Below are 25,823 nucleotides of genomic sequence, written 5' to 3'. Positions count from 1 at the left end.
CCGCCCCACCTCCCCCGCCACAGGCCCCGCCCCTTCCCGCCCCTTCCCATTTAAGTCGCTGGGGCGTGAAGCTCGAGCCAGAGAGCGCGCTCGCGGGTCGTCTATAGCAGTCCGATCTCGGATCAGCGAGGGTGGTGAGGGGCTGGGTTTTTTTTTTTTTTTTTAATTTGCCTCTTGCCTCGCGTCTTATCCTTGTTACAGTACCCACACACTCCCACGCGTCTCCTTTTCTCAATCAGCTGACGTATCCACCGCCAGTACCCCACTTCAGCAATCGCTCCGTGCACCCCTGGCGCGCGCGTAGGAACCCTTTCTCCCTCCCGTTTCAACTTGGGGCACGCGCTTGGCGGGAGGGAGGGACTGTTACCGCAGGGCTTCACGGGAATTGTAGTTCTTCTCTTTCTCTGAGCTCTGTGGAGACTGCCGGAAAGACTACAACACCCAGCAGCTCCGCGCTCTCCCTTTCCTCAAAGGAAAAAGATATGCCTGCAGGCTGTTCCCTACGGACACACCCTGTCCCTGCTTTGCTGCGCAGTGTGGCCAAGGAATTAAATTAATTTAAAGCAGGACTGATGCAGTAAGGGGATCACTGGTATCCATTTAATGCTTTACAGTTTGCGAATCGTGTTCTATCTCTTCAACCATCTTGTGAGGTAGGTGGGCGTGATCTACCCTTATTTTACAAACGAGGAAAGTACCTCAGAGTGTGAAGGGACTTTTTCAAAGAGGCAGAATTCAGAATTCAATTCTAATTCAGTTCTAAGTGATAGAACCAGAGGGTGCCAACCTCCTTTAGATCTCGTCTGCTGGCAGTTCTTTTTGCTGCTGCAGTGAAGGAGGAGAGAGAAAAAGCTGACAGAAAAAATAGACAGGGAAGTTAAGGGGGGGAAGATGGGTCAACATTTAACCATAACACAAGCAACAGTGTACAAGCGTCAAAAGAGGGGGATACAAACAGCAATCACAATAAGCTTACGGAAGAAGAGAAGAGATCACTGAAGTCATCTTCAGTTTCTTCTTGCTTTGGCCTCTGTCCTCTGGAACGCTCACCTTGCAGAGTCACGCAACTTGAGGTCTGGGAGATGCAGAGAAAGGCTTACCTGTCAGACACTCAGCAGCTGCGGATTTTCTTGCTTTGGCCTTCTTAAAATGGCTGTATGAATTTGGCCAAGTATCTTACAGCTCTTTACCCAGTCAGCTGTTTTGTAAGGAGGGTGTAATAATATTTACACCATGGCTATACAGGAACTTAATAAATGGTTTTAGAGGGCTTTCAGGTTCACAGATAAAAGGCGTAATAAATTCAAAGTATTACTTTATTTCCTTTAACAAGCCATTTACCATAATAAAATCCAAACTACCAAAGTACAAAAGGATCATAGTGCCAATTCCTGAGAATAAACGTGCCACAGTCGGCATTTACAATCTTCGCTAAGCAGTTGGGTGGTTTCCTTTATGGAATCAGCAAATTCTTTAAATCATACAAGGCTTGGGAAACAACCACGTGTCCTGAAAAGAAATTAATCGTTCACTATCATCACGATTATTGTCCATGACAAATGTTGATTCAATATTTACTCTATGCCAAGCATTATGCTAGGAGCTGAGACTATAAGAAAGTATATAACAAAACTGTTCATTTCAAAAAATGAAATGTGTCTGGGGAGACAGGATATATGTGAGAAAAGATAGCCGATGATAAGCAGCAAATGCTTCCTGTAGAGGACTGTTAAAGAATTCAGAGTCTGAGGTGGTCAATAGAAGCAACAAGCAGCAGGAGCAACAAGCACTAGGCTTTGAAGGACAAAAAAATTAATATAGAGAAAAAGGTGGAGGGCGTTTCAAACCCATAAACCATTGGTTCTCAAATCTACCTAGGAGTTCGTTTAAAATGTGTATTCCTGGTCACTGCCCCAGAGATTCCAAATTAGTACATTGGGATAGGGCCTAGGTCCCAACATATTTAACAAGTATCTATTGATTGCGGTATAAGTGGCCATAACCTTGCTATACAGGGTAGGACCTCTTATAAGGTTTTCTGGAAACTATAAAAATTTCAGGCCCCTTCCCAATGCTACTGAGTCAGAATCTATATTTTAACAAGATCCAATGATAATTCTACACTTACTAAATTTGATAAGCAGTGGTTTTTATAAGACAATTCTTAAATTTAATTCAATTCTGAGAAACACTTAAATCAACAGAATTTACAAGAGTTGGAATTATGTAAGGCAATTATAAAAGACTGGAGAAATACAAGTTTTAATTCAATACCAGAGTCAACCAGCCCTTAATTTTATCAACAAGATTATGACATACAATGTTCACTAGAAACCTTGCCCAGCATCTTTGGCTTATTGCTTAAGAATTGAGGGGTGACCAAAGAGACCCAGAACTCGTTAAATCAAAGAATAGTGTGTAAGTGTGTCCAGAAGAGAGAGTATAATAGTTTTCCTAGTCAGGGAAAGTTCAGAAGCTTTAATTTCTTTTCTTCTCTCTCTTTTTTTTTTTTTTTTTAAGATTTTACTTATTTATTCAACAGACAGAGATCACAAGTAGGCAGAGCAGCAGGTGGGGCGGGGGTGGGGAGCAGGCTCCCTGCTCAGTAGAGAGCCTGATTCGGGGCTTGATCCCAGGACCCTTGATCATGACCTGAGCTGAAGGCAGAGGCTTAACCCACTGAGCCACCCAGGTGCCCCTCAGAAGCTTAAATTTCTGGTCGAATTTGCCCAGAGTTCTTTTTTTTTAAGTTTTTATTAAAAAAAAAAAAAAAGGTTTTATTTAAATTTCAGTTATTTAACATACAGTTTAATGTTAGTTTCAGGTATGGGACACCTGGGTGGCTCAGTTGGTTAAGCCGCTGCCTGCGCCTCAGGTCATTATCCCAGAGTCCTGGGATCGAGTTCCACATTGGACTCCTTGTCCAGCAGGGAGCCTGCTTCTCTCTCTGCCTCTGCCTGACACTCTGCCTGCTTGTGCTCTCTCTCTCTGACAAATAAATAAAATAAAATCTTAAAAAAATATATTAGTTTCAGGTATACAGCATAGTGATTCAACACTTGCATGTATCACCCCCTGATCAACGTAAGTGCTCTCCTTAATCCCCATCATCTATTTCACCCATCCCCCCACCCACCTCCCTTCTGGTTGTTCTTTACAGTTAAGAATCTGTTTCTTGGTTTGCCTCTCTCTCTCTTTTCTTCTTTTGGTCATTTGTTTTGTTTCTTAAATTCCACATATGAGTGAAATCATACGGTATTTGTCTATCTCTGACTGACTTCACTTAGCATAGTAATCTGTAGCTCCATCCATGTTGTGGCAAGTGGAAAGATTTCATTCTTTTTGATGGGAATTTGCCCAAGATTTTCTAAATCTGGCAACCCTAACTGTGATTATGAAAGAAAATATCTCTCTTGGTCCTAATACATATATATGATCGAATATTTTAGGATCATGATACATAACTTACCCTCAAATGGTTCAGAAAAAAAAATACCATGTATGTATATATGCCCACACACAAATATATATTACATATATACATATATAAATATATATACAAACATATAATTAGATAAATAGAAAATAATAAATTGAATGGGGGAAATTTTAATAATAGGGGAATCTGGGTAAAAGATAGTTGGATAATCTTTGTTCTATTTTAATTTTTGTAACTTCATTAGAAATTATTTCCAAATTTAAAAATTTAAAAGAAAAACCTCAAGTGTGTAAGAAATATCCATTTACTTATTGTTTTAAAAAATCAAATTAAGAGACTCAAAGCTCTCATTCTGTCAGGGTAACAAGAAATTGTATTTTCATCAATATCGGGAGCTCCCCTCTCATCCAGGGCTTATATAATACCAGGGAAACAGAGTCGATAGCTCTAGTTTATCAAGGTTTCTGCTAACATCTGTATTGTCTAGGATCCTACTGGTCTTTGGAAGTCTGACAGCTTTCTCCTTGCATACCATTCATAAGCTGTTGTCAGGAACCTTGGTTAAGGCTATGAACCCCAAAGCCTCTGTCTAGGTATACCATATAGACATCCCCCCAAAAATCTTGTCAATTCCTTGAAGTATTGCCACCAAGCAATCTTTGGAGACTCTTGCTCTCTCATCACCCTGATATTTTAAGACTTTAAGTCTTGAGGAAATCTATCATTCTGTTGTGTGATTTCTCTGAAAAAAGAAGTATTTTCTTGTTGCTCATCAAGATACTTGACCTAAACTCTAGTGAACTCTGTATTTTTTTTTTAAATAGTCAATAAAGGAAGTATCTTGTAAACAATTTTCTATGTTCTACTTTTAGCCCTATTACATAAAATTCCAAAGGAACACAACAACAACAAATAAGAAGTGATTATCTTTTTGTAAGGGAGGGGGAAGGATGCAGAGCACACTTGGGATTAGGGTGAAGCAAGGCAAAGAACGTAGGGTGCAAAATCTAAGGAGACATCCCTTTCAGGTTTGTGGAAGTGCAGAATTGGTGCCTGAGAGTGAGTGTCTTATTACATTTTTTGAACAGCTTTTTTGAGATATAATTCACATAGCAAATAATTCACCCATTTAAAGTGTACAGTTCTGTGGTTTTTTTTGTTATATTCTTAGTTATGCAGAAACATCACCACAGTCAATTTTAGAATATTTTCATAACCTCAGAAAGAAACCTCAAGCCCTTTAGATATGAACCACCTATCACCCTATATCCTACTCCCAGGCCTAAACAACCACTAATCTGCTTTCTCTCTTTGTAGAATTATGGTTGAGTAATATTCCAGTGTATGGGTATACTACATTTTATTCGTCTATTTGTCCATATCCATTGGTGACATTTGGGTTGTTTCTGTCTTTTGGCTATTATGAATAATCCTGCCACAAATATTCATTTCATGTACAGTTTATGTGTGGAATAGGTTTTCATTTCTCTATACCTGTGAATGGATTGCCTGGACTATGTAGTAATTCTATGTTTAACCATTTGTGGAGCAACCAGACTGTTTTCCAAAGCAGCTGCACCATTTAAATTCCTACCAGCAGTGTTTGAGGGTTTTCCCACAGATTTTCCAACTCTTGTTATTATCTCACTTTTTGATTCTAGCTATTTTAAAAATTATTTTGGGGGGCAGAGAGATAGAGCGGGTGTGTGTGGTGGGGGGATGCTTGGACAGAAGGAGAGGAAGAGAGAGAGTCTTAAGCTGGCTCCACAGAGTCAGCTCAGTAAGACTGAGCTCTGGGCTCAGTCTTACCACACTGAGATCATGACCTGAGCCGAAATCAAGAGTCAGACACTTAACTGTGCCACCCAGGTTCCCCAGATTCTAGCCATTTTAGTGACTATGAAGTGATATCTCATTGTGGTTTTGATTTTCATTTCCCTGATGACTAGTGATTTGAACATCTTTTCATATGTTTATTGGCTATTTGTGTATCTTTGAAGAACTATTCACATCTTTTGCCCATTTTAAAAATTGTTTTATTTTTGAATTTTAAGATTTATTTGTATTTCTCAATTTAAGTTTCTGATACAAATCAGTTAAATGATTTATAAGTATTTCTCCTCTTTCTGTGAGCTGTCTTTTCACATTCCTTTATTTATTATAGAAGTACAGTTGACATTCAGTGTTTTATTAGTTCCAGGGGTACAACATAGTGATTTGACAATTTCATGTATTAGTCAGTGCTCACCAAAATAAATATAGTCACCATACAACATCATTGCAGTATTATTGACAACATCCCCTATGCTGTACTTTTCATCTCAGAACTTATTTTGTAACCAAAATCAAAAGTTTGTGATTCTTAATCCCCTTCACCTATTTTACCCATCCCTCTACCCTGTCTTTTTACAGTCTTGATGGTATTGTCCGAAGCAGAAAACTTTTTAGTTTGAAAAAGTCTGATTTATCTTGTTTTTTTCTTTTGTTGCTTATATCTGAGAATCCTTTGCCAAGGGGCACCTGGATGGCTCATGCCCTTAAGCGTCTGCCTTTGGCTCAGGTTGTGATTCCATGGTCATGCAATTGAGCCCTGGGTTGGGCTTCAGGGTCGGAAGAGGGGCAGCTTGCTTCTTTCTCTCCTTCTAACCCTCTCTCAAATGAATAAATAAAAAAATCTTAAAAAAAAATAAAAAAGAATCCTTGGCCAAATCTAAGGAGATTTTCTCTTTGTTGTCTTCTTTAAGAAGACAGAGCCCAGTGAATGAGACTGAGGGCTTAATCCCAGGATCCTGAGATCATGACCTGAACTTAAGGCAGATCCTTTTAATTGACTGAGCCACCTAGGCATCCCCTCTTTGTTGTCTTCTAAGAGTTTTATAGTTATAGTTCTTACGTTTAGGTTCTCAATCTACCTTGAGTTAATTTCAATACATGGTGTGAGGAAGGGATCTAACCTCATTCTTCTGGATCTAACCTCATTCTCAGCTATCTGAGCTCCATTTGTTGAAAAGACTACTCTTCCTGATGGTCTTGGCATTCTCGTAGACAATTAGTTGACTATGGATGTATGGATTTATTTCTGGACTCTCAGTTATATTCCATTGATCTCTATGTCTAATCCTGTGCTAGTACCACAAGATCTATATTACTATTACTTTGTAGTAAGTTTTGAAATCAGGAAGTATGAGTCCTACTTTATTCTTCTTTTTCAAGATTGTTTTGACTATTCTAAGTCCCTCATGATTCTAAATAAATTTACAGTCAGCTTGTTGATTTCTACAAAGAAGTCAGGGATTATCTTTGAATCCACTGAATCTATAGATTGGATTGGGGAGTATTACCATCTTAACAATGTTAAGTCTTCCAATCTGTGAACATGGGATTTTTTTCTAATTGTAGATCTTCCTTGTTATCTTTCAACAATATTTTATAGTTTTCAGAGCATATGTTGCATTTATTCCTAGGTATTTTATTCTTTTTGATGTCATCGTAAATGGAATTGTCTTAATTTCATTTTTGGATAGCTCATTGCATATATATAGAAATACAGTTGGCTTTTGTACCTCAATTGCATCCTGAAACCACTGAGTTCATTTTTTAGTTCTAATAGTTTTTCATTTAACTTCTTTGGATTTTCTGTATATAAGATCATATCATCTGTGAATAAATAGTTCTACTTTTTCCTTTCTAATCTGGATGTCTTTTACTTCTTTTTCTTGCCTGTTTGCTTTGGCTAGAATCTCCAGTACAATGATGAATTGAAGTAGCAAGAGCAAACATCCTTGTCTTGTTCCTGACCTTAGAAGAAAGCATTCCATCTTTCACCATTAAATGTAATGTTAACTGTGGGGTTTTAGTCGATGCTTTTTTCATACTGGTGAAACAGAAGAGAATTTCTGCTTCTAGTTTGTTGAGTGTTTTTATCATGAAAGAGTGTTGGATTTTGTCAAATGATTTTCTGTATCTAATGAGATGTACATGTAAGTTTATTTCTATGTTGATTACATTATTAAAATTGTTACATTAATTGATTTTTAGAAGTTAGACCAAACTTGCATCCTACTTGTTCATGGTATAACACTGTTTTTACATGTTTCTGCATTTGTTTTGCTAGTATTTTGTTGAGGATTAATCTGTTGGTATTCATAATAGATACTGGTCTGTAGTTTTCTTGTGATGCATTTTTCTGGTTTTGGTATCAGAGTAATACTGACCTCATAAAATGAGTGTTTTCAACTCTTCTAATTTTTGAAAGAGTTTGTAAGTAATTGGCATATTTTCCCTTTAATTATTAGTAGAGAATTCAATAGTGAAACCATGTGGATTTGGGCTTTGTGAGTAGTTTTCTGATTATTAACTCAATTTCTTCACTTTTTATAGGTCTTTTCACTTGTCTACTTCTTGAGTAAATTTCATTAGTTTGTTTCATTGTAGGAATTTGTCTATTTCATCAAGGTTCTCTAATTTGTTGGCATATAATTGTTTATGGTATTCCTTTATATCCTTTTTTCCCCATAAGGTCAGCAATAATGTCCCCTCTTTTACTTCTGCTTCTAGTGATTTGAGTCTTTTTTTAGGAGCAGAGTTTAGTTTAGCTAAAGGTTTGTCAGCTTTGTTGCTCTTTTCAAAGAACTTCATTTCATTGATTTTCTCTATTGCTTTTGCTATTCTTTGTTTCATTAATTTCCACTCTAATCTATATTATTTCTCTTCTTCCAGTTTCCTAATTCTCTTTTCATCAGAATCTAACTTACTAAACTGGGCCGTAGGTTTTGTGTGTGTACATGTATTCCAATAAAACTTTATTCAAAAGCAGGCAGCAGGCCAAATTTGGCCCGAGGGCCAGAGTTTGTTCACCCTGATCCAGAGTAATAGTTCCTAACCCTGGATGCATAGTATTTTAAGGAACTTATTCCTGGACCTCAACCCCTGAGATTGACTCAACTGATCTGGGTTGGAGCATGAAGTATTTTCTCCTTGCTTGTTTGTTTTTTGTTTTAAGCTTTCTCTGTGTTTCCAATGTGCAACCAAGTCTGAGAGCCATCTTTTCAGAGCAGGGATCTGACCTTGGGTTTTTTGTTTGTTTGTTCTTAGTTTAAAACAGATTAAACCTGTGGCGCCTGGGTGATTCAGTGGGTTAAGCCTCTGCCTTCTGCTCAGGTCATGATCCTAGAGTCTTGGGATCGAGCCCCACATCGGGCTCTCTGCTCAGTGAGGGGGCCTGCTCCCCTCCTCTCTCTCTGCCTGCCTCTCTGCCTACTTGTGATTTCTGTCTGTCAAATAAACAAATAAAATCTTTAAAAAAAAAACAAAACAGATTAAGCCTGTTTTATCTCAGAGTTCCGATGCTGGAAGTCTGAGCTGAAGTGTCGATAGAGCCATGCTTCCTCTGAAGCCTCTAGTGGAGAATCTTTCCTTGCCACTTTAAGCTTCTGATGGCTATAACCTTTCCTTAGCTTGTGGCTGCATAACTCCAGTCTGTGCCTCTGTCTTCACATGGCCTTCTCCTCCAACTCAAAAACAGCAAATGAATAGATGCACAGGGCAAAATGTGGGGGCATGGGGGAGTATGTAGCTTTGATGTCCTCAGGGCATGCTGTCCTCCTAGTATCTGAATGTGTCCACCAACCTGGGAGATCCGTCTTTGCAGTTTTAATTTCAGTTATTGTATTTTGTATATATATGTGTGTGTTTGTGTGTGTGTGTGTGTATAATTCTCTTAGATTCTTTTGCCAATTTGGTATAGCACTTTTTATGGTTTCCTACTCTCTATAGAGATCTTCTATTTATTTAGTGAAAGAAAAGGTAGCATGTAGTCAGTTTTCTATCTCTAACAATGTTACATTTCCTGATGAACTACTAAGATCCACCTTCTATTATAATATTCAGGTAGTATGGTATATTGTGGATGAAGGGAAATTGAATCTGTTGGAGTTAATTCAGGACTCTGGGAGGGAAACTGATTTTATGATTATGTGATGTTCACAGCCTGATATATCCTAGAAATTTCTAAGATTAGAAAGTGAAAGATTTTGGACTCAAAGCAATAGGAGAACATAACCCAATGTTTTATGGCAAAGGGACGACTAAAAGGTATTGTTTTTGTGGATTTCATTTTTTTTAAAGAATTCTGTATAAATCACAAACTGGAATGAGTAACACACACACACACACACACATTTTTCTGCCCACCCTTTAGTTATCAGTATTAGTGAGGAGTGAAATGGCTATGTATCAGTTATGATTGCATTCAGCTACATGTAATGAAAACCAAACCAGAGTGGCTTAACCAAAGAGAGGTGTATTTTTGTTTTCCAAACAACAAGAAGTCCCAAGGAAGGCAATCCAAGTGCAATAAGTCAAAGACATCAATAATGACCTGTCTCCTTTTTATCTTCCTGCTCTCTCATCCTAAACGTGTGGCTTTCAGCCCTATGGTTAAAAAATGCCTGCTGACTTCGGTTTCCAGTCAGGCCTGTAAGGAATTTGGAAGCTGCCATTGCACCCTAACAATAAGTAAAGAGCTGAACAAACTGAAGAATCAACAGCTTTCTTGGGTCCATCAGAGAAGTGAGGTTACAATGCAAACTGCTGCCCCCAAACTGGAGACTTGGTCGCTATTTAGTGTAGCAGAAACACACAAGTAGTAACCTCAGGGACTAATGCAAGGGTTGGAAAACCAAAACTGCAACTGATGAATTATTGGAGACTCAATGTGCCCAAGTCCAAGAATCAAAAACTCCTAGAAGACCTAGTCATATGGGGGTATATATTGTTGTCAATGTCCTATTCTCAATTTGTTGTCAATGTCCAGTTCTCATAGTGAATACTGAAGAAAAATGCCCCTGCTTCTGGCAGGGCAAGGGGGAAAGTAGCCATTGTGAATATACCAGAGCATCTGTTCTTAACAAGGCCTGCTTTCAGGAGAAACTGTTTAACCAGAGCCTAATCTGCTGGATTTTTATCAGAGCATAACTGACCTAGGGAAAGTGAAATACCCAACCCAAGCCTACTCTAGCCATCCTGTGCCTTCTAAGGATTGGGGAGAAGACTGAAAAGTACTTGTGAAGTTCACAATCCAGAGGCACAGGCTCCTTAAAAGACTAACACTAATCATAGGACTCCCCCCACACCTTACCATATTAATGAAGACCTATTTATAGCAGTTCTTTTACCTAGTACATCATGTCCAACTATCACGAAAAAGTTATAAGATATTGAGTGGCAAAAAACAGTTTAGAGAGACAGAGAAAGCATCAGAACCAGACTCGGATATGGTGGGGTTGTTTGAATTATCAGATCAGACATTTAAAACAACTATGTTTAATATGCTAAGCGCTCTAATTGATAAAATAGCATGCAAGAACAGATAGGTAATGTAAGCATAGAGATGGTAATTGTAAGAAAGAGTCAGAAAAAAAATTCTAGAGATCAAAAGCAGTGTGACATAAATGAAGAGTGCCTTTGATGGGCTTCTTTCCTCAACTGGACACAGCTGAGAAAAGAATCTCTGAGCTTGAGTATATCTCAATAGAAAATTCCAAAACTGAAAAGCAAAGAAAAAAGAGACAGAAAAAAACAGAGCAGAATATTCAAGAACTGCAGGACAACTACAAAAAGTAGTTGTATTCCCATTATGACATATGCGTAATGGGAATATCAGAAAGAGAAAGAAACGGAATATTTAAAGCAATAATGAAGGAGAATTCCCCCAAATTATGTCAGATACCAAATCACAGATCCGGGAAGCTCAGAGAATGCCAAGCAAGATGAATGCCCAAGAAAGACTTTATGTAGGAATATTGTATTCAAATTGTTGATAATATAAGATGAAGAAAAAATCCTGAAAGAACCCAGAATTAAAAAACAGATTACCGGGACGCCTGGGTGGCTCAGTTGGTTAAACAGCTGCCTTCGGCTCAGGTCATGATCCCAGCATCCTGGGATCGAGTCCCACATCGGGTTCCTTGCTCGGCAGGGAGCCTGCTTCTCCCTCTGCCTCTGCCTGCCATTCTGTCTGCCTGTGCTTGCTCTCTCCCCCTCTCTCTCTGATAAATAAATAAAATCTTTAAAAAAAAAAAAAACAGATTACCCATAGAGGAGCGAAAATACAAATTACATCAGCTTCTTCTCAAAACCCATGCAGGCAAGAAGAGAATGGAGTGAACTATTGAAAGTCTTGAGAGATAAAACAACAATAAGCACCTAGAATTATGTTCTCTGCAAACTAATCTTTCAAAAGGGAAGGCGAAATAAAGACTTCCTCAGACAAGCAAAAATTAAAGGAATTGTTGCCAGTAGACTTGGCTGGCAGGAAATGTTAAAAGTTCTTTAGAAGAGAAGGAATATGAGGGATGCCTGGGTGGCTCAGTCAGTTGAGCATCTGACTCTGCTTTTCACAACCCTGAGATTGAGCCCTGCATCAAGCTGTGCACTAAGTGAAGAGTCTGCTTGAGAATCTCTCTCTCCCACTGCCCCTCCCCCCACTCTCTGCCTGCATGTGCTTTCTCTCTCTCTCTAAAATAAATAAATTCTTTTTAAAAAGAAGAAAAGGAAAATGATACAGGTCAGAAGGTCATATAAAAAAAAAGAGCGTTGGGGCGCCTGGGTGGCTCAGTGGGTTAAAGCCTCTGCCTTCGGCTCAGGTCATGATCCCGAGGTCCTGGGATCAAGCCCCGCATCAGGCTCTCTGCTCAGCGGGGAGTCTGCTTCCTCCTCTCTCTCTGCCTGCCTCGATGCCTACTTGTGATCATTGTCTGTCAAATAAATAAATAAAATCTTTAAAAAAAAGAAAAGAGCATTGGAGAAGAAATAAGTGAAAGTAAAATAAAAGCATTTGATTTTCTTTTACTTTTTAAAACATTTTATTTATTTATTTATTTTAGAGAGAGAGAGAGAGAGAGAGAGGGCAAGCCCAGAGGGAGAGTGAGAGGAAGAAGCAGGCTCCTGGGTGCCTCAGTTGGCTAAGAGACTGCTTTCAGCTCAGGGCATGATCCTGAGATCAGTCCCACATGGGGCTCCTCCTGCTCTGCAGGGAGCCTGCTTTCCCCTCTCCTGCCTGCACCTCACTCTGCTTGTGCTCTCTCCCTTTCTCTGTCAAATAAATAAATAAAATCTTTTAAAAATTTTTGGTAACCTAGATGAAATGGACAGTTCCATGAAAGACAAAATCTGCCAAAATTCACACAAGAAGACACAGGCAATCTGAATAGTCCTGTATCTGTTAAGAAAATTGAAACTGAAACAGATTAATAACTTTCTAAAACAGAAAGCACCAAGCCCAAATGGGTTCACTGGTGAGTTCTCCCAGATATTTAAGGAAGAAATTAAACCAGTTCTCCACACTCTCTTTCAGAAGATAGAAGCTGAAGGAATACTTCTTAACTCATTCTGTGAGACCAGCATTACCCTATTACCAAAACCAGACAAAGACATTACAAGAAAAGAAAACTGTAGACCAATATCTCATGAGCATGATATGAAAATCTTCAACAAAACATAGCAAATAAAATCCAAAAATGTATAAAAAAATTATACACTATGACACCATAACCAAGTAGGATTTATCCCAGATATGCAAGGCTGACTCAACATTCACTTAATGTAATCAATTACATCAGGATAAAGAAAGATCACATGATCATATCAACAGATGCAGGAAAAACATTGTGCAAAACCCAATACCCATTCATAGCAAAAGCTCTCAGTGAACTTAGGAATAGAGGGGAACTTCTCAATTTGGTAATATCTCAATTAGGTATATAAAAACCTACAGCTAATGGTGATAAACTTGAATCTTTCCCCATACCATAAGGAATAAGGCAAGGGTGTCTCCTTTCACCACTTCTTTTCAACATCATACTGGAAATCGTAGCTAATGCACTAACATAAGAAAAGGAAATAAAAAGTATACTGATAGGTAAGGAAGAAATAAAACTGTCTTTGATTGCAAATGACATGAATGTCTATGTAGAAAATCCAAGAGAATTGAGGAAAAAAACCCTCCTAGAACTAATAAGTAATTATAACAAGGTTTCATGATATAAGGCTGATATACAAACTTAATCGCATTCCTATACATACATAATGAACAAATGGAATTTGAAATTAAAAACACAGAGGCAGGGGCACCTGGGTGGCTCAGTGGGTTAAAGCCTCTGCCTTTGGCCCAGGTCATGATCTCAGGGTCCTGGGATTGAGCCCCACGGGCTCTCTGCTCAGCGGGGAGTCTGATTCCTCCTCTCTCTCTGCCTGCCTCTGTGCCTACTTGTGATCGCTGTCAAATAAATAAATAAATGAATTTTTAAAAAATAAAAACACAGAGGTTTTTGGCAGCTTTCTGCTCACAATTAATTGTCCAAATTAGTTACATACCTAATCAATTCATGACGAGGAGAATAAGACCATATGAGTGCCTTAAATCAGTCATAATTCCCTCATGCAGTGAGCTGAAACTAGATAGAGATCCTTGAGCAGGAAGATGAGATCTACTTAAAAGTGGAACTATGGGGGTACCTGGGTGGCTCAGTGGGTTAAAGCCTCTGCCTTCGGCTCAGGTCATGGTCCTAGGGTCCTGGGATTGAGCCCCACATCAGGCTCCCTGCTCAGCAGTGAGCCTGCTTCCCCCACTCTCTCTCTGCCTGCCTCTCTGCCTACTTGTGATCTCTGTCAAATAAATAAATAAAATCTTTTAAAAAATATATAACCAGGGGCGCCTGGGTGGCTCAGTGGGTTAAGCCTCTGCCTTCAGCTCAGGTCATGATCTCAGGGTCCTGGGATCGAGCCCCGCATCGGGCTCTCTGCTCAGCAGGGAGCCTGCTTCCCTCTCTCTCTGTCTCTCTCTCTGCCTGCCTCTCTGCCTACTTGTGATCTCTGTCTGTCAAATAAATAAATAAAGTCTTTAAAAAATAAATAAATAAATAAATAAAAAATAAATAAAAAATATATAACCATTTGTCTTAAAAAAAAAAAAAAAAAGTGAAACTATGCCAGCATGAGAATAGGAAGAATTGGCATATGGAGAAGCTCCGATAATATCTGCTATAGATAGGGAGAAATGGGAAAGATTCGAAAGAGAGAGGAAAAGGGAGAGAATGTATGTGTGTGACACTCCAAAAGAAAGGGCAAGAGACAGAGAGGCCATACTATCTTGGGTTCTTGATGCCACACTGTGGCATCAAAATTTTCTCCAGGAGAGCATCAAAACATATATCAACTTTGAGAGAAGTGAGTTAATATGGCAATTAGTAGTTGTTCAATTCTTATTTTTGAGTGCATAGACTTTTACATCAGAGGAAATAATAATTGATCTTATGAAGTACTTTTTTCAAATATTTGGTATAAATTCTATCCCAAGAGCAGTACTGCTTTCCCTATGCTATGTGCTCATGGAACACTTGGAGAAACTGTTTCTTTTTTTTTTTTAAGATTTTATTTATTTATTTGACAGAGCGAGATCATAAGTAGGCAGAGAGGCAGGCAGAGAGAGAGAGGAGGAAGCAGGCTCCCTGCCAAGCAGAGAGCCCGATACGGGACTCGATCCCAGGACCCTGAGATCATGACCTGAGCCAAAGGCAGAGGCTCAACCCACTGAGCCACCCAGGCGCCCGGAGAAACTGTTTCTATGCTTGATCTCCATCAAGACAAAATAAGCAAGGATAGAGCTGTACAGACAACCTGCTTTTACTTAAAGCATTCTTTATCGTCAAGAAAAGGGATATTTTTTGTCTGAAGTGAGTGGAATTTCATTACAGTCCTTTCTTTTTCATTACAGTCTTTTTGAATCACTTTTGAAGTTTTATCATGACGTTTAAAAAAACCTGAGGCAATTAAAGCAAGTTGCCTTAAAAGGTTGGCAACAAACCTCTTTAAAACAGGTTGAGCTAGTCTCCCCCCCACATATACCTCTCTTCAACTAATCAAGGTAAACAGTTAAAATTAGCCACACAGATTATAGTTTATTTATTACATGCATTCAAGATGAAAAGAAATGAAGTAGTCTCAGCAAGTCCCCTGGGAATAGCTCAAATTTTGTATCCAGCCTTGTTATGTGATTTTTTTTCTTTGCACTTGTCTTTGGTTACCATGACAACTGGAGAGCTCTTGGGGGAGGAGAGATTGTTTTGACTGTTGCACTGAGACTAGGAGGAAGAGTTGAGACAGGTGTAGAAACACCGATTCAGGTCAGGGAACAATGAGAGCTGGAAGGATGTGGATGTGTACATGCTGAGCATTTTAGGTTATTTTGTAGGGAAGACAGGCATGATGCTGAGTAGTGTAACAATGCAGAGTACCAGAGTAAGACATGGAGAACTTAAAGGCTAGTGGGGCAGAAAAGTTTTATATAGCCACCATGTCCCTTGCCCTCCCACATCACAGATTTTGTGCCGTAGTTCATCCCTGAGTAAGTGACTGATCTGATCCACCCAGTCCGTCATGCAGGCAAGTAACACAACGAAAATATATCTAACTAATAGCCAAATAATAATCTCCCCAGGCCACACTCCCTATTCTCAGGGTATCTTGAGTAGAAGAACACAACCAGCTGAGCCTGTCCTACTGTGGTGACTTCAGAGGAAGTGACGTGGTACCAGAGTAGCAGCTGTCTTTGACAGGACCTCTCCAGAGTACAGAAGTTACCAAGTTCCCAACTCATGGAGTAGCCAAGGGATGTTGGGGAACCTCATCTCCTAAGGTGACCCTGGTCACTGGTAAGCTGAGTAATAATGTAAAAGAGGTGCCCAAGTTGGACCTGGTCTAATAATTTGGAACTGGCCTAATTTTGTAAAATTGGTAAAGACGGGTCCTTGCAAAGGATGCCTTTCTTGGAAGTCCATTCTGTTCACTTCCAAACTGGCATAACCACCTCTTGGATTCTAGCTGACACAGGGATAGTTTCAGAATCGATTCCAGTTTTGGGGTGCCTGGGTGGCTTGGTTGGTTAAGTGTCCAATTCTTGATCTCAGCTCAGGTCTTGATCTGAGGGTCATGAGTTTGAGCCCTGCATTGGGCTCCATGGAGCCTACTTAAAAAAATTGTCTTTAATTAAAATCAAAATAAAAATAAAAGAATTGATTCTGGTTTTTACCCATCACAGATGTAAAACCACTTTGGTTTTTTTATTTAAAACATTAAAAAAAATTTTTTTATATTTTAAAAATGTTTTTGTATTTTTATTTAATAATTTTTAATGTTACAATACTGATTCCAAGTAGGGATAGAGCAATATGTGTTCCCCAACATAAGAATTGGAATTTTTTACTACTTAAAATTGATTATGAGTCATTTAACTCTCAAGAACTATTTTCTAATTTATCACTGACTTGAATTAATATCACATCTTTATTCTAAGTCTGCCTTTTGTGTTACTTCCTCTGTTTCCTCAGCTTCCTGTTGGTGAAAAGGGGTTTTGGTGATGTATAATCTTTGAAAAGTACATTCATTAAGGCTGTCAGCACCATGTATTTGAACATTATAATCCTCGATTTTTATTATGTTTCTTTCCCACTTGTTCTTGGTTTTTATTCATGAATGTTCTGCAGTCTCTCCTTACTGTATGCTTGAATTACAAGTATACACAAGGAAGTGGCTTTTATGACATGCCAAGGCAAGGATGTTGTGTTGCAGCTTTATAATAATAGCACTGGGGGAAATAGTTCATTTCAAAAAGACTAAGTTCTACTTCAAAAGAGTTTTAGTTAATTAAAGTTAAGGTGGTGAAAAGCCTAAAAAGCAATTCTTTGACCGTAAAGTATTTTCACTTAGCTATTAATTAAATATATTTCCATTGTGTTTATAGCCTTACCTATTAATACTTTGTTTTCAAATAGTCAAACAAAAATGGATGTGCATGTTGGACTCTCTTTACTGTATTTCATTATTTCTTTTAGCTACATTATGGCCTATTGAAAATGATTTCATATTTGCTGACATGGTATTGATGATTTACATTTATGAAGTTAATTAGAGGTATATCTTGCATCTTGGAGCAGCCACCTGGTCATCTGTTCTTCCCCCTCCCTGTAAGCCATCTGCTTTCTCCTATAACAGCTTTCCTGCTTACATGCTGCCTTTGACAAAAATTCATTTATTCATATACCAAACATCCAAAACATCCAAGGCACAATTGTACACACTGCAAGAAATGAAAAACTGTCACTACATTATATACTGTTTTATAATTCATAGAAATATTTTTTACAATGTAGGGTGACTGGGAAAAAATCAGGGAGGTGGTAGGATTCATTAGAGAGGAACCCAGAAGTAGATGGATAGGTTATTGCCACGCAGTTGAAAGGGAGGAGATTTGTATGTAGAGATGTAGATTTTACCTATATAGAAGTAGGTAGATTTTACCTTTGTCTCTCTCATCTTACTCCTGTCTTCATCCAAAGCTAACTCTTGGGCGCCTGGGTGGCTCAGTGGGTTAAAGCCTCTGCCTTCTGTTCAGGTCATGATCCCAGGGTCCTGGGATCGAGCCCTTCATCGGGCTCTCTGCTCGGTGGGGAGCCTGCTTCCCTCTCTCTCTGCCTACTTGTGATCTCTCTCTGTCAAATAAATAAATAAAATCTTAAAAAAAATAGTTGCCAAAGCTAACTCTCAGGATGCCTCTCTACTCCTTACCTGAATGAATGAGCTTCATGAGTGCAGGGGCTTTTATCTATTTTGTAAAGTGGTGCATATTCAGCACCAGTAATGCCTGGCATGTGCAGATACTAAGTATTGTGAATTTTTGGATCAATAAACATAGGAATGAAATGATAATTACCTATAAGTTTTAGAGTCTCTGACCTTCTAAGATGTTAATTAATTCATTTTTTTCTCCATAAACTTTGGTCAATTATGTTTATTATAAAACTTTTCAGGGGTGCCTGAGTGGCTCAGTAGGTTAAGCCTCTGCCTTCGGCTCAGCTCATGATCTCAGGGTCCTGGTATCAAGCCCTGCTCAGGCTCTCTGCTCAGCAGGGAGCCTGCTTCCCCCCTCGCTCTGCCTGCCCACTTGTGATCTCTCTCTCTCTGTCAAATAAATAAATAAAATCTTTTAAAAAATGTTTTAAAGATCTTTTTGTCCATTCATGTGTCTGTACCAACAAGCTTAGAATACTGTATCTTTATATTATGCTGGGGTTTTGGGGGTGTGTGTGTGTGTGTGTGTGTGTGTGTGTGTGTGTTTCTATGCAGTTTTGTCTTATGTGTATACTTGTGTAACCGCCACCACGTTCAAGATGCAAAACTGTTCCAGGGGCGCCTGGGTGGCTCAGTGGGTTAAAGCCTCTGCTTTTGGCTTGGGTCTTGATTCCAGGGTCCTGGGATCAAGCCCCAAATCTGGCTCTCTGCTCAGCAGGGAGCCTGCTTTCCCCTCTCTGCCTGCCTCTCTGCCTGCTTGTGATCTCTCTGTCAAATAAATAAGTAAAATATTAAAAAAAAAAAACTGTTCCATAACTACAAAGGAACTTCCAAATGTTACTCCTTTATATATCTGCCCCTTGTTATGAACCTATCACTAAACTAAGAACAGATAACTTACATTTTCTTATGTTCTTTATCCCTATCCATTGCCTTGCCTCTCCCTTAAGACACCCACCTTCTTCTTCTTCTTCTTCTTCTTCTTCTTCTTTTTTTAAGTAAGCTCCATATCCAGCATGGAACCCAAACCCTGGCCTGAACTCATGACCCTGAGATCAAGATGTAAGTTGAGATCAAGAGTCAGACACCCAGGGGCGCCTGGGTGGCTCAGTGGGTTAAGCCGCTGCCTTCGGCTCAGGTCATGATCTCAGGGTCCTGGGATCGAGTCCCGCATCGGGCTCTCTGCTTGGCAGGGAGCCTGCTTCCTCCTCTCTCTCTCTCTGCCTGCCTCTCCATCTACTTGTGATTTCTCTCTGTCAAATAAATAAATAAAATCTTAAAAAAAAAAAAAAGAGTCAGACACCCAGGTACCCCAAAGACACATCTATTTTGTTTTTTTGTTTGTTTGTTTTTAAGATTTTATTTATTTATTTGACAGATAGAGATCACAAGTAGGCAGAGAAGCAGGCAGAAAGAGAGGAGGAAGCAGGCTCCCTCCTGAGCAGAGAGCCCGATGCGGGGCTCGATCCCAGGACCCTGGAATCATGACCTGAGCCAAAGGCAGAGGCTTTAACCCACTGAGCCACCCAGGTGCCCTCTATTTTATTTTTATAATTGCATTTGGGGAGAAGATGTTTTATCACTTATATTGTTTTACTTATTAGTTTTATAAAAAGATTTTAACAACCTACATTATCTTCTGGGATTTTGTGTTACTAAAATTTTGCTGTCACTACTTTCATTCTTGGTTAATACTCCATTGTGAGAACATAACAAGAAAATTTAAGTTGTTTTCAGCTTTTGCTGTTATGAGCAAGTCCTTTTTCTAACCATTAAGCTATAATTTAGTAATAACAATAATAATTCTTTCTTTTAGCAGTAATAATGATGCTGCTATAATCTATAATGATAATAATAGCAATGACAATAATAATGTGATTGCCCATCATAACACTGCTACAGTGATCTGAGATGCTTATGATATCCCTAGCCTTGTATTTAACAAGGTCGATCAATTAAAAAGGTGGAATAGAACTAGAGGGTATTACGCAAAGCAAAATAAGTCAGAGAAAGATAATTATATGATTTCACTCATATGCGGAATTTAAGAAACAAGACAGGATCCTAGAGGAAAGGAGGGAAAAATAAAATAAGGCGAAATCAGACAGGGAAACAAGCCATAAGAGACTCTTAGCTATAGGAAACAAACTGAGGGTGGCTGGAGGGGAGGTGGGCGGGGAGACGGGGTAACTGGGTGATGGGCATAAGGAGGGCACGTGATGTAATGAGCACTGGGTAATATATACAACTGATGAATCACTGAACTGTACCTCTGAAACTAATAATACATGATATGTTAATTAATTACATTAAAATAAAATGTCAGTGGAAAACCAAGTAAGATCTAAATATACTGCTCATTCATGGAGATATTTATGTTTTATAATAAAACTCTCCTTGATACACTCTTCCATGGAGTGTTTGTTGAGAGTTATGAATTATTTGTATGTTTATACAACTGGTCCAAGAAGTCAGCCACTAACCCCAAGTAGGGCCAGACTCATTTTACTGTCATTCAAGTAACTTAAAAATAAAGGCTCCGAGGGCACCAGGCTGGCTCAGTTGGTAGAGCATGCACCTCTTGACTTTGGAGGTGTGAATTGGAGCCCCACAATGGGCATAGAGATTATTAATTAAAAAAAAAAAAAAGTTGTCATTCTGCAGAGTTTGCTAACTTTATTGTACTGGATGATTTCCTTATGCCCCTCTAAATCTATCCTCTACCCTTCTGCAGCCCACCATGCCTCAGAAGGGTGACCTATATGGAGTGCCTCCACAGGCTTCCTTTTCTTCTACTTCCAGTCTCATTGGACAATGGGGAACACTAGCAGATAACTGAAAGAAGGAAGAGAATGAGGTTGGAATGCAATCTGATTTATCCTTTGACATAATTGATGTCAAGTGATTTTCTCCACAAATCCCTTTTTGTTTCTGATTCCAGTAACTGCTACCTTCCCTCATCCCTACAGGTTTCAGAGAGGTAATATCTCCTCGTCAAGTGTGTCTAGCTCTGGGGCCCTACATTATTCCTTGTGGTATTTCTACTCATATTGTGTATATAATCTTTGCAGTAGACTCTCCTCAGATTATTCAGTTTGAAAGGTCTCTCTTTCCTGTCAGCAAACGAACTGATAGACTGAAATGGCAGATGATCATTTACTTGCCACACAGTGGAAAAGGCATGTCTGCAGTAGAAGAGAATGAGAGAGAGAGAGTGCAAGGTGAAGAGGGAAAGTCCTGGTGTCATGGAGATCTGAATTCCAGCCACCAAGCACTTCTTCCTCAAGCTCCCCCTTCAATTCCTTCAGTTACCCTAGTGTACTCCATGGTAAATAGGCAAGTAACAGGAAGCCCAATTTGAGTTGAGTTTTCTGTTACTTGCCACAAAGTATACCAAGGTAGCCCATGACCTACCAAACTGCAAAGTCCAGAGATAGTTGTTCTTCAGAATTAGTTGATCTAGTAGTTGAATAATGTATTATAAACCCTGTTTGCCATATACAGTATCAGTTTTATTCTAGAGTCTGGATTTCTACATAGTTATAAAAAGGCAGTTGTATCCATTCCTCTAACATCTGCTAGGAGAGAGTTGCTTCCACATACTTTCTCAGAAAATTCAGGAAATTCTTTTCCTGAAACTCTCAGCAAACCTCTCCTTGCTTCTCATTGGTCCGTATAGTATCACATGTCCATCCTTGAACCAGTAACTGCAGCCAGGAAGTAGGATTATGCTGATGAGTGTAAACCTGAGTATAAACCTTTCTCTTCCAATCAGGAGTAGGTCAGTTTCCACAAGAGCACATGGTGCCACAGTTTGGATTGAGGGGGAGCCTGGATAATGAGGGAGGAGATTGGGGAGCTACCAAGAGAAAAAGGAACAGATCTTGGGAGAGATAACCACAGTATCTTCTATGACTTCCAAGCTATATATGCCAAAAGGTTATTTCCTGCTTAAACTATTTGAAGTTTCTTTCCTGTCTTGAAGAAGCCATGATTAATTCAACTAGGAGTATCTTGGTACTTGTTCTAGAAATTTCCTAATTGTGTGACTTCGGTTATGTCATATAAGACACCTATGCCTTAGCTTCTGCTTCTGTAAAATAAAGGTTATTTTTAAAAAAGATTTTATTTATTTATTTGACAGACAGAGATCACAGGTAGGCAGACAGGCAGGCAGAGGGAGAGGGAGAAGCAGGCTCCCCACTGAGCGAAGAGCCCGATGCGGGGCTTGATCCCAGGACCCTGGGATCATGACCTGAGCTGAAGGCAGAGACTTTAACCCACTGAGCCACCCAGGTGCCCCAAAATGAAGGTTAATAACATCTGCCTGACAAGGTTGCTGGGAGCTCCTGTGAGATGAGAAGTATGAAAGCATTTTATAACCCAGAAAGGGCTAAACAAAAGTGAGGGCTCTTAATTAGCACTAGCTTTGTTGTTGCCACACCCTGGAGATCAAGTTGCTCTCTTTAGTGAGCAAATTAGACGATCCCACCTGGCTGAGAAATGCTAAATTGCTAACAACCTCCCTAAGGTCTTATCCTCCTTCTTTTTCATAAGAGACTTCTCTCTGAGCTGCTAAGAGCCAGAGTTGGATTAAATTATCAGGTTTTCTCCACTGCTCTGCGAAAGAACCAAGATGTGTACAGGTCATTCTAGTCAATCCAAAAGCACACATTAAGTACCTTCTGGTGTCACCTACTATGGCAGATATAGATAAAACCATAACAGCCTGTTAGTGTGAATTGTCACAGAGAGAACAGCCCTCCATGCCGCTGGAGATTAGTTAAGCAACAAACATTGTGTTATCTTCCAGGCATTATGCAAAGTCATATCAGTGTAAGGCCTTTTATGGGTTGACTGTGATAAGAAAGAAAAGCACTGAAGGAAATGATTATGTGGTTAGGAATTTGGCAAGGTGGATTTTTTGAGTAGACTGTATACCGTAGACTGAATGATACTTTTGAATCTCTCTGTTTTCCTCTCCAGGTGCCTTGAGATGAGAAATCTACTTGGAGAAAACGGTAACCTGATTCAATTTAATAAAAATACTCTCAGTACTCAGAATAATTATGGAGATGTGAAGAACAATTCTTTCTTCCTGCAACTGCATAAAACTGTTGGAGTTCATTACACTGAATAAACAGTCCAATGCTGTAGCAGTGCTCAGCAGAACATATTTCAAATTTATCTATTTCTCTCTTGCCTTCCCATTCCAGGGTATATCCGTGAGTTAGGGAAGGGAAGGATCAGGCCTGTGCAGTTTGATAAAAAGTGACCTTCACGCACACTTTGAGACCCACTGCATCTAAGATAATGAGTTTTGAGTACCCAAGGGCCCCCATTCTCTTCATTCAGTGTTTTTCTCCCATTATACCAGAGAAGCTCAAGGTTTAAGTAAGTAACTTCTTGATCTAGAACCCTAGAGCCAGCGTATAAACTTGGAGCCAGTACATAAACCTGGAGCCTGTGCTGCTTCTTCTTCTTCTTCTTTTTTTTTTTTTTTTAAGATTTTATTTATTTATTTGACACAGAGAGAGAGAGAGACCACAAGTAGGCAGAGAGGCAGGCAAAGAAAGAAGGGGCAAGCAGACTCCCCACTAAGCAGAGAGGCCCATGAGGGGCTGGATCCCAGGACCCTGAGACCATGACCCGAGCCGAAGGCAAAGGCTTAACCCACTGAACCACCCAGGCGCCCGGAGCCTGTGCTTCTATACAGTTATCTTTCCCATTGTTCCAGGCTGCTTCATGCTCATTCATGATATAAGACTCGACAGAGAGGCTTCTATTATGTTTAGTCCACTATGATGGAACTACAAGATAATATATATGTGTATATATTTATATGTATGCATGTATATATATCAAGGTCTTTCACTTTATTAGTGTTTTAAATCTAGTTAGGAACACAGAATATATCCTTAAAAAGATTCAAAAGTTTTAAACACAAAGGAGCATGTGCTTAGTGTCAAATGAGTGATTTAGAACAGTATTTACAAGTAATTTCTTGCTAATAATGAAGCAAATTTTGTAGATGATTTGCCTTTATAAAATAAATTCAAGCAGATTATAAGGATAATAAAGATATTCACATTTCCATATGCTTTTTAAGCTGGGGAGATAGGGGCTGAATTATATCCAGCTAGCCAGAAATGAAAAATTGTACATAACAGTAAGTCATTTCACATGTAACTTTACTAAGTGTTTCTATGGGGATATGAAGGAAAGGCTGAGAACTGTTCATTTATACACAGAACTTTGGAATTTCCCAATACATGCCGTTATTGAAGTCTAGTGATTTTGGAAATTTTTGTAAAGAAAATGAGAGAGAATTGCATTTTTTTGGACTATAGGATTTAAGCAGACTATAAAGAGATTACGGGGAGTGGGAGGAAGGGCTCGCTCTAGGCCCTAGAAGTGTCAAGTAACTATGATTTAGAGCAAGGGAAACTAACATTGGATAAATAGTTGTCATATGACAAGGAGTTTGTTAGGTAGTTGGCATGTATCATATCATCTAATACTCAGAACCTGAGACAACTGAGATTACTTTCAGGGTTTCCCAGATAGGAAACTGATCTCGGGAGAGAAAAAGTAAAGTGCCCCAAGGTCAACCAATTAGGAAGTGAAGTAGATTAAATATGGCCGCAAATTATTTTCAGCTCCTGTCACCAAGACCACCATACATCTGGGAGTTGAAAGGCCAAATGGAAGGCACCCAAGCAAAGCCAGACATGTAAGTAAGGTCATGACAAGCCTTCTAGCCCCATAGACTCTCCAGCTGAATGCAGCCCTGTGAGTGAGCTCAGGTAAAACCAGCAGAGGAACTACCCAGCTGACCCACATAAACGTGAGAAGTTGTAAATTGCTGTTGTTCCAACTTCTGTGTTATGAAGTAATTGCTACATAGCCCTAGATAACTGAAACAGCCAAGCTTTGACTTTAGGTCTTCCTTGTTCCAGTGCTGGTATTCTTTCCATGACACATACTACCACTTTGTTATTGATAACATAGGAGTATTTGATAAGGTAATCTATAAGCCTCCTTTGAATTCTTAATAGAAAGATATTCTAGATACATGCAGTTGGAAAATCCAAGGTGTATTTGGATTACAGGAGGAAACCAGTTTAAGTAAGAAGGCTATCGTTAAAGAGGTAGTAGAAAGAAATCTTATAGTATAGTGATTAAGAGCAAAAACTAGTTTTGAATCCTAGGTCCACCACTCAATAGCTTTGGGCAAGTCACAGAACCTCCCTGTGTCTTGGAATTTCCATTCTGAAAAGATAATGAAAATAGAACCTTCTTCCTAGGGTTGTTTTAAGAATTAAATGAGATAATGCAAGTACTAACTTAGAACAGGTACTGACTCACAGTGAGCTCTCAAATATGTGGACACCAAGTAGATAGACGAAGGAAGACACCACAGGCAGAGAGTCCAGCCTGTCCTTAAGGTAAGGGCGATGTCAAAAAGGCAGTGTTTGACTCTGGTGATGATGCTTGCCTGGCAATAGCAGGACCCTTCTAAACATTTAAGAATCTTGGAAACTTTTGTGGATAGACTGCTGATTTTTTTTTTTATCTCCATGTTAGAAGCCAAGAAATTTTTATTATAACAATAGCTAGTATAAGGACTTCTTTTAACATAAGTCTTTAACATATACATATGTTCAACTATAAAGTAGTCACATCTTTTTGTCTATCTGATCACTACTATGCAAGTAATTAGGAATCATGGAGTCAGAGTTCTAGTCATTCATTCAGT

The 25,823-nt window shown here is 39.1% G+C and overlaps 1 long non-coding RNA gene across 2 annotated transcripts; it reads left to right on the top strand.

Annotated features, from left to right (window-relative positions):
• The first annotated feature begins 6 nt into the window (after window positions 1–6).
• Window positions 7–23,530, top strand: LOC116598113. 2 transcript variants are annotated; one of them, XR_004288959.1, is made up of 4 exons: window positions 7–653; window positions 7,177–7,272; window positions 15,936–16,149; window positions 23,051–23,530. It is a non-coding gene; the product is annotated as an uncharacterized LOC116598113 (long non-coding RNA). The 2 variants fall into 2 exon arrangements; XR_004288958.1 differs by lacking the exon at window positions 7,177–7,272.
• The last annotated feature ends 2,293 nt before the right edge of the window (window positions 23,531–25,823 follow it).

This window comes from Mustela erminea, chromosome 9 (genome assembly GCF_009829155.1).
Source record: "Mustela erminea isolate mMusErm1 chromosome 9, mMusErm1.Pri, whole genome shotgun sequence".
Lineage (NCBI taxonomy): Eukaryota > Metazoa > Chordata > Mammalia > Carnivora > Mustelidae > Mustela > Mustela erminea.
This window is presented reverse-complemented; position numbering and strand designations above follow the sequence as displayed.